We start from the raw sequence: 10,072 nt of genomic DNA, 5'->3' as shown, positions 1-10,072 counted from the left end.
GTTGTCGTTACTATGTATTCTTTGCATTGTGGTGGTACCTAGAGGCTCTAATAGGGGGTGACCATTGTGCTGGGTATTGTACACACACATAACAAAAAGACAGTTCCTGCCCTTCACAGTTTACAATGATGAAATTTTTGTTTGTTACACTTATGCAGCTACACTGAAATTAATGGAAGATGTACGAATAACTGAGCAGAATTTGCCCAGTGTCTGTTACATGTGTAGCTTTGTTTCTTGCCGGAGAATTTTCACAGGTACAAGGCTGCTTGTGGTGGTGGTAGTCCTCAGTTGCTCCTTGAGTGATTGCAAAACAGAAACAAACACAAACTAAAAGATGAAGATTTAAGAACAATCCCAGTCTTATCAGCCCTGGCAGCATCACAGGAAATTCTTGCTTTAGAAAACCAGTTGACAAAGCTGCTCCTGTAAGTACATGATCTTGCTTCGCTGTAGTCAGTAGTCAAGCTCCCATTGACTTCACTCAGAACAGGATCAAGCCTAAAGTGTGAGGAGAGGGGAGCCAAAATACAGTGTTTGAGAAAAACAATTTTACTCCAGCTGAGTGTCTCATAGATTATAAGGCCAGAAAGGATCATTCTGATGCTCTAGTCTGACCTGCATAACACAAGTCACAGAGCGCTACCCAGTGATTCCTTCAGTGGAAGGGATTATTCTTTCCTGTTGTCTCACAAGTGAGCCCAATAGAAGTTGTATTTGAACTATAGCATCTCTCGGAAAGACAGTCAGTATTGATTTCACGACTCCAGGCTAGATCAAAGGTACTTAGGCACCAAATTCAACATTTGGGCAGAGCTGCCATTCTCAAAACAACTGTTCAGTTGCCACCTAACCCTGTAAATCCCTCTGTTTTGGCAGTAGGCACATGCAAAGCCACCCAAATCCAGATACTGCCCCCCCGCTAAAGAGCTAGTTGAAGCCCCAGTGGGATTCTTGAACAAGCTGGTCCCCCATTTACTGCACTAGCAGGTCTGAGTGTGCATGTGCATACATACGCAGTGATTAGGGCATTCAGTTAGGATGTTGAAGACCCAGGTCTGAATCACCACGCTGCCTGAGTTAGAGCAGAGACTTGAATCCAGGTCTCTGACATCCCAGATGAGTGCCTTAACCACTGGGCTATTGGGTATGATGGGGTTGGGGGAATCATCCTCCCTGAGAAAGACCACATGTGACATAGGCACCTAACTCCAGAAGGGTTCATTGTTGAGAATCCTTAGCAAAAGGAGACACCTGTTGCTTGCCTGTCAGTCAAAGTATGTCTACACAGCAATTAAACACCTGCTGTTGGGCCAGGTCAGCTGACTCAAGCTCATAGGGCTCAGGCTGCAGGGCTGTAAAACTGCTGTGTAGATGTGTGGGCTTAGGCTGCAGTCCAAGCTCTGGGACCCCACAAGGGGGGTCAGTTCCAAAGCCCAGCCTCCAGTCCAAGCCTGAACTGCAACTTTTAGCCCTGCAGCTTGAGCTCTGTAAGCCTGAATCAGCTGACCCACGCCAGCCACAACTATGCTGGGGTCTCTTATTCCAGTGTAGATGTACTCTTTGGCACCCGAGGCCCAGATCAAAGGAAGTTAAGGCCTAGATTCACAAAAGGCACCTAAGACCTATGCCTTTCCTCTGCATTTCACACCAGGCTAGGTTAGGTGGGTCCCTCCTCTGCTTCCTGCTTCTGGGCAACCCTTTCCTAGGTCTGGTCATTACGTGGTTAGGTCAAATTTAGCCATGTTAGGTTGATTTTATAAGCAATGAGGCTACACAACCAACCCCATTCCGCTGACCTAAAGGGCTCTTAAAATCGACTGTTGCTACTCCCCTCGTCGAGGAGGAGTACACTAAAATGGACCTTCCTGGGTCGAATTTGGGGTAGTGCAGATGCAGCCCTGTGCAAATTGATGGTATTGGCCTCCAGGAGCTATCCCAGAGTGCTCCAATGTGACCGCTCTGGACAGAACTTTCAACTCCGATGCACTAGCCAGGTACACAGGAAAAGCCCCAGGAACTTTTGAATTTCGTTTCCTGTTTGGTCAAGTGGGGCGATGTTAGCCAACGGCCAAGGATGTTTGGTGAGGTGCCTGCTATGCCCGTTTATACCATCCGTGACTTTAACCGCTAGGACGCACTGTCCCTTTGCGGCGGGCAGCCCGGGCTAGGCTGACGGATGCCCCAAGGTCCTAACCACCCGTGACTTTAACTGCTAGAGCTCAGAGCTCCTTCGCAGCGGGCAGTCAATACTGACTGACAGGTGCCCCAATGGCAGCACTAAGAGCCTCTCCACACCCGTGACTTTAACTGCTAGAGCTCAGAGCTCCTTCGCAGCGGGCAGCCAGGATTGACTGACAGGTGCCCCAAGAGTTTGCCCCGTGGAGGCGGCACAACTCAACGCTAGGCTCTTAGTACTCTCACCTAATGGCCAGGCTTTAGAGCCAAAACGGCTGAGGTTCTTTAATTGTGTTGGCTGCTTTACAGTAAACCAGAGAAAACAAGTCAGGCTTATGCACAAATGGTTACCAAAATTTATTAAGCTAGATTCTAATCATGTGGTTACAAAATTGCTAGTGCCTACTTATTTAAATGTAGAGATGTTACACACACAAACAAGTTACAAAACTGAAGCCACAATCCCAAAGAAAGAAAACAAAGTATAGAGCTCTATTTCAAAATATGTGTACACTAAAGGTAGGAGATCAGGTGTGGGTGCTTCTTACCCTCCTTGCATCTCTCGATTCCAGCGGTGCCAAGCCAGGATCGGTCACTCAATTCCACGGAAAGACGAATAAGGGACAAGGCGTAGGGAGCCTCTTAGCTGCAGAAGCCTTGGGAGGCTGTCACTTATCTGACCAGCAGATAGATAGTGAAAAGCACTCAAAAATCATGGTGCTGTAGGTCCCCTACTTATACCTCTGTACTCCTTTATTCTCTTTCTCCTTTCTTATGCCAAATTGAGGCTGGTCTGTCGGGGTGACGCCAGCTTTCGCAAGAGTAGTTTACACTTGCAAGGGAGAGAAACAATAAGTTTCGACTACTGGACATTTCTTTTATCAGGGTAAATATTTTCCCACCTAGGATGTTGGTGTGTGTGCATCACGCTATTTAGTAGGGGCTAAGAGCCATGTCTGTCACAGGGCCTCTGCCTGCTGTGAGCTTAATCCTCGTATCTGTTCCCAGAGGCACATTGTAGCAGCACACCTGTGCTTTCACAGCTTCAAAGGCTGTGCTGGAATATATGTTAAGTGCCCTGTTCCGGCTTCCTCCTGTGTTTCCAGCAATGCTGGTCTGAGAGGGGGGGGCTGGCTGGCTGGCTACAGGCGAGCTCAGCAGCAGTGACCATGCAGTCCCAGATGAGTGAGCAATCTACAGTGAATTTCCCAGCTCGTTGTGTGAATAAGGAAGGTTCTATTCTATATGCTTAGGTTTAAAAATAACTATTGAAATTAAATATTTGAAAGCAGCTGTTCCATTTACCGACTGGCTCTGGAGTCCGAGGTTCTGTGTTCCCCGTACAAGCCTTGGGGACATTGGACCCCCATAGCCCAGTGGCGTAGCCAGGTGGAGAAAACGGGGAGTGGAGACCAAAAAAGGCGCCACTCGCTCCGGTCTTCAGGGGCACTGAAGGACCAAGCCCCTCCCCCTGCCCCCGCCACGCTGCCGAAGGCCAGAGCGAGCGAAGGACCCGCCCAAGTGCTGCTGAAGACCCGGAGCGCCGCCTGGCCCGCCGCCCAGGGCCCGGAGCCAAAGAATTAAAAAGCCGCCACTCCTGGTCGGTGGGGGAGCTCGGCGCGGCCCCGCCCCTCCCCAGCTACGCTGCTGCAACAGCGCGCCGGGAGCTGACCTGCGCCCGGGTTATCGCGCTGCAGGTGGGAAGGAGAAACCTGAATGCAAAACTTAGAGGAAAGCGCGACTACTTTTTTTCAAAAGACTGATGGTTACTAATTTGGGGTGTTCAAAATAGTTTTGCTTTATATTTTAAATAAGGTAACTTTGATTCAAATGTAACAGAGAATATTCCAAGCTGCCTTATTTCATCCTCCAGGGTAGGACACTTTACCACTCCAAGCCAGTAGCACGTAGTCTGGAATCCGTTGCAGCTCAAAGCATGGCAGCGAATGGTCCTGGGGTTTGGTCGCATTCATGCAGCATTCGGTCTTTATTTTTCTGTGTCAGCCTCAGGAGAGTGACATCATTCATGGTCACCTGGTTGAAATAGGGGAAGTTTCGTAAGGGAACAGTGATCCCCTCTGTTCGGTGATCCCCGGCACATTAGACCCCGGCCATGCTGGGCTGTTTGCACTTTGCTAAAATGGATCATCCTGGAGAATAGCCACGCATGGCAGGAGGGGTATGCTGCACATCCACCTGGAAACTGCAGCCCTCCTTTTAAACAGCAACTGCAGCCCCTCCATTTAAGTGGCAAAACCACCCAGCATTGGTTGCTATGGGAAAGGAGGGTGCTGTAGTTTGAAACCATTCCCGCGTTATGAATGTGGAAAAAGCCAACCCCACATACCCTTTGGCTTATCCTTCCTGCCTGCAAATCGAATTCTGTTGCCCAGCCATGTGTGATGTGTCACCATACTGGCAGGCACTCAATATAAAAGGCAAAATGCGACCTTGTACCTAAAGCACATGCTGTCTGCTGTGAATTCCTTGATTCACTGTGAAAGAGTCTCCCTTTTATTCTCAAAAATGTATCTTCTTAAACTGTACTCTCCCTTTTTCCCCCCCTGCAGCTGCAAATGTTTCTGTGCTTCCCGTATCAACTCCATCCCTGAGGTTATCGCAGATTAGAAGGTGGAAAAAATGCATCTCGATGACGTGTTTTCAGAGCTCACTGGGAATCATCCCATTACCTGCAATGCTATGCGGTCCCACCAGTCTGTGCTTGTTTGCCAGAATCGGCGTTCCACGGCACGAACCTGCACCAGTGCTGCCATGATATCCCAATTGCCACATCCCATGCTTTCAGGAACATCTGTGTCCATGTCCTCCACACAGTCATCCTCATGCTGGCAGTTCCTAGCCAGGCTCTGCACATACTGCAGGCAGAGATGCCGACTTCTTCTGGTGCCAGTGGGTGCTCGACCCCCTCTGCCCCTGGCCCCATCCCAACTCCACCCATGCCCTGCCCTCTCCTGCCCCCATTCCAACCCCTTCCCCAAAGTCCCAGCCCCAACTCCGCCCCCTCCCTGACCCTATTTGACTCCTTCCCCAAATTCCCACCCCAGCCCTGCCTCTTCCCCACCTCCTCCCCTGAGCATGCCATGTTCCCGCTCCTCCCCGCTCCCTCCCAGAGCTTGCTACAGCTGTTTGGCCACAAGCGCTGAGAGGGAGGACCGGAGACGCTGTGTGCTGGGAGGAGGCAGAGGCAGAGGAGGAGGTGAGGCCGGGAGGGGAGGTGGGCTACTGGTGGGTGCAGAGCACCCACTAATTTTTTTGTGTGGGTGATCCAGCCCTGGAGCACCCACAGAGTCGGCACCTATGACTGCAGGATAATGCGTGAAGTGTTTACAATGCTCACAAAAGCAGTGTGCAGCTGAGTGGGCTCCATGCTTGCTGCACTATGGCATCTGCACAGCTAACCCAGGAAAAAAGGCACAAAATGATTGTCTGCCGTTGCTTTCAGGGAGGGAGGGGAAACTGACAACATGTACCCAAAACCACCCACAACAATGTTTTTGCCCCATCAGGCATTGGGAGCTTAACCCAGAATTCCAATGGGCAGTGGGGACCGTGGAATAGCTACCCACAGTGCACCACTCCATGAGTTGATGCTAGCCACGGTATTGAGGATTCACTCCGCCGACTTAATGCGCTTAGTGGGGACATACATGATTGACTGTATAAAATCGGTTACTAAAGATTGACGTTTATAAAATTGACCTAATTTTGTAGTGTAGACATGCCTGTAGGTGCTTAACCGCCCCCCTACTGAGCCTAACTTGGAGCTGAGAATTCCATGAGGCAAAAAGATCCCTAGGAGTTAAGCATTGCAACACCTAAGTACCTTTGTGAATCTGACCCTCCAACTCCTGGTTTACACACAGTTTTTGTACCCATTTAATTATATTGGTTTAGAAATGTATAAACTATGCAACCACAAGGGTGGATACAGTTACATCAGTATAAAGGAATTTATGATGTAAACCGTAGCAATATAACTGCACTATAATTAAATTGATACAGAAACTGTGTAGATGTGACACAGAGTTTACTCTATCCCTTAGGAAGCTGTGTAATCCCTCGCCCTGTTAAATAGCTGTATTGATTTCTATTCAGATTTTTCCTTTCTTCAACTTCTAACCAGTGGATCTTGCGGGCTAGATAGAAGGCCTCCTAACAGCAGGTATTTTCTCTCTGTGTAGGTCCTTATTAGGCCATGACCAAGTTGTCTATTCACCTTTCTTTCCTTATATTACCACGCTTGATAAGTTTGGCATTTAAATAGGCCCAACCAGCAGTTAAAATTAACACGTCAGGCCAGACGGTGGAGTTATCACAACTAAGCACCAGCTACATTGTGAAACCTTTCTCGGTGCAAGAGAAGACTAAACTCCTAACCGACAGAGCTAGGCCAGCACACGTCCTGCTGTAGATGATTTATATCCGCAAAAGGAAAAGGAGTACTTGTGGCACCTTAGAGACAATTTATTTGAGCATAAGCTTTCGTGAGCTACAGCTCACTTCATCGGATGCATATGCCTAAGCTGCTGCCTGAGCTAGGAGGATTCAGTGGAATCGTGACCCTGGCAAACTCTGTCTAGTGTACGCCAGGCTTTATATTTTGCAGAAAGTAGCTACACTTATGGAAATATCTTAAAATCACAGAATCTGTTATTCTTTTGCAGCCTTGATGTCACACATACGCAGTGCAGAGTGATGCCCTAATGGAAAGTGAAGCTGTCAGTTTTGATGCTAGGTGGCGCTGCAGTCAGTTATAGCTCTGGGTACTCAGGTACTCTTCCAGCTTTTCTGTGCTGCTGGGGCCTTCTCTTGCCCCTTACGCCCTTGTGCACTACGACCCAGACATGTTTAACCACAGTTGTGAATGGGCTTTTTTCTGTCTGTTCAGAAAAAGCAATGGGGAAAAAAATTAAACAAAAATTTAAACATAGCTGTGGCCAAAGCATGTTACAATGCAATTAATTTTGTAGCTTAAATAGTGCTCAGCCCCAGCTGAGCTACATCAATTGCCAACATCTGTTGTGAGCAATAGGTAGTTTGGTTTCTTTTAGTATGAATGGACTGCAGAATACTGGGCAGACAAACAACTGCTTCTCCTAGAGTGGGATTTGCATTTATCAGTCACCACTTTTTACAGCTGGTTATAAATTTCCTAAAGATTCATTAGTCAATATCCTTTTTATCTGAAATTCACTAATACTAGAGCACTTTTAAACATACCCAAAAATAGGTTTAGCATAATGCATGGAGGGAAAAAAATTATTGCAACTCAACAGGAATCCTCTCCATACATATGACTACTTCTCGAAGCACTCTAGATCAAGTATTCTTTTATAAGATTTGATGTAGTGATCTATTACCGACCACCTGACCAGGATGGTGATAGTGACTGTGAAATGCTCAGGGAGATTAGAGAGGCTATTAAAATAAAAAACTCAATAATAATGGGGGATTTCAACTAACCCCATATTGACTGGGTACATGTCACCTCAGGGTAGGATGCAGAGATAAAGTTTCTTGACACCTTAAATCACTGCTTCTTGGAAAAGCTAGTCCTGGAACCCACAAGAGGAGAGGCAATTCTTGATTTAGCCCTAAGTGGAGCACAGGATCAGGCCCAAGAGGTGAATATAGCTGGACTGCGTGGTAATAGTAACTGTAATATAATGAAATTTAACATCCCTGTGGCGGGGAAAACACCACAGTGGCCCAACACAGTAGTATTTAATTTCTGAAAGGGGAACTACACAAAAATGAGGCAGTTAGTTAAACAGAAATTAAAAGTTACAATGCCAAAAGTGAAATCCCTGCAAGCTACGTGGAAACTTTTTAAAGACACCACAATAGAGGCTCAACTTAAATGTATACCCCAAATTAAAAAAAACCTAGTAAGAGAACCAAAAAAGAGCCACTGTGGCTAAACAACAAAGTAAAAGAAGCAGTGAGAGGCAAAAAGTCATAGTTTAAAAAGTGGAAGTTAAATCCTAGTGAGGAAAATAGAAAAGAGCTTAAACTCTGGCAAATGAAGTGTAAAAACATAATTAGGAAGGCCAAAAAAGAATTTGAAGAACAGCTAGCCAAAGACTCAAAAAGTAATAGCAAAAAAAATTTTTTTTTTTTAAGTACATCAGAAGCAGGAAGCTGATAAACAACCAGTGGGGCCACTGGACGATCGAGATGTTAAAGGAGCACTTGAGGATGATAAGGCCATTGCGGAATTGATGAATAAATGAATGAATAAATGAGGAATAAATGAATTCTTTGCATCAATCTTCAAGGCTGAGGATGTGAGGGATATTCCCAAACCTGAGCCATTCTTTTTAGGTGACAAATCTGAGGAATTGTCCCAGATTGAGGTGTCATTAGAGGAGGTTTTAGAACAAATTGATAAACTGAACAGTAATAAATCACCAGGACCAGATGGGATTCACCCAAGAGTTCTGAAGGAACTCAAATGTGAAATTGCAGAACTACTAACTGACAATTTTTAAAAAGGGCTCCGGAGCTGATTCCGGCAATTACAGGCCAGTAAGCCTGACTGCAGTACCTGGCAAACTGGTTGAAACTATAGTAAAGAACAGGATTTCAGGCACATAGATGAACATAATTTGTTGGGGAAGAGGCAACATGGTTTTTGTAAAGGGAAATCATGCCTCTCCAATCTACTGGAATTGTTTGAGGAGGTCAACAAACATGTGGACAAGGGGGATCCAGTGGATATAGTGTACTTAGATTTTTAGAAAGCCTGTGACAAGGTCCCTCACCAAAGGCTCTTAAAAAAAGTAAGCTGTCGTGGGATAAGAGGGAAGGTCCTCTCATAGATCAGTAACTGGTTAAAAGATCGGAAACAAAGGGTAGGAATAAATGATCAGTTTTCAGAATGGAGAGAGGTAAATAGTGGGATCCCCAGGGATCTGTACTGGGCCCAGTCCTATTGAACATATTCATAAATGATCTGGAAAAAGGGGTAAACAGTGAGGTGGCAAAATTTGCAGATGACACAAAACTACAAGATAATTAGGTCCAAAGCAGACTGCGAAGAGCTACAAAAGGATCTCACAAAACTGGGTGACTGGGCAACAAAATGGCAGATGAAATTCAGTGTTGATAAATACAAAGTAATGTACATTGAAAAGCATAATCCCAACTATACATATAAAATGATGGGGTCTAAATGAGCAGTTACCACTCAAGAAAGAGATCTTGGAGTCATTGTGGATAGTTCTCTAAGAACATCCACTCAGTATGCAGCGACAGCCAAAAAAGCAACAAAATGTTTGGAATCTTTAAGAAAGAGATAGATATGAAGACAGAAAATATATTGCCTCTATATAAATCAATGGTACGCCCACATCTTCAATACTGTGTGCAGATGTGGTCGCCCCATTTCAAAAAAAGATACTGGAATTGGAAAAGGTTCAGAAAAGTGCAACCAAAATTATTAGGGGTATGGAACAGCTTCCATTTTAGAAGAGATTAATAAGATTGTCATCTTTTCCAAGCTGAAAAGTCCCAAACGTGGGATATGATAGAGGTCTATAAAATCATGATGGGTGTAGAGAAAGTAAATAAGGAAGTGTGATTTACTCCTGATACCACAAGAACTAGGGGTCACCCAATGAAATTAATAGGCAGCAGATTTAAAACAAACAAAAAGGAAGTATTTCTTCACACAAAGCACAATTAACGTGTGGCACTCTTTGCCAGAGGATGTTGTGAAGGTCAAGACTATAACAGGGTTCAACAAGAACTAGATAAATTCATGGAGGATAGGTCCATCAGTGGCTATTAGCAGGATGGGCAGGGATGGTGTCCCTAGCCTCTGGTTGCCAGAAGCTGGTAACTGGCGACAGGGGATGGATCACTTGATTAC

Source organism: Lepidochelys olivacea, assembly GCF_965140295.1.
Source record: "Lepidochelys olivacea isolate rLepOli2 genome assembly, chromosome: 4".
In the NCBI taxonomy this organism is placed as follows: domain Eukaryota; kingdom Metazoa; phylum Chordata; order Testudines; family Cheloniidae; genus Lepidochelys; species Lepidochelys olivacea.
Note: the sequence above shows the minus strand (reverse complement) of the source record.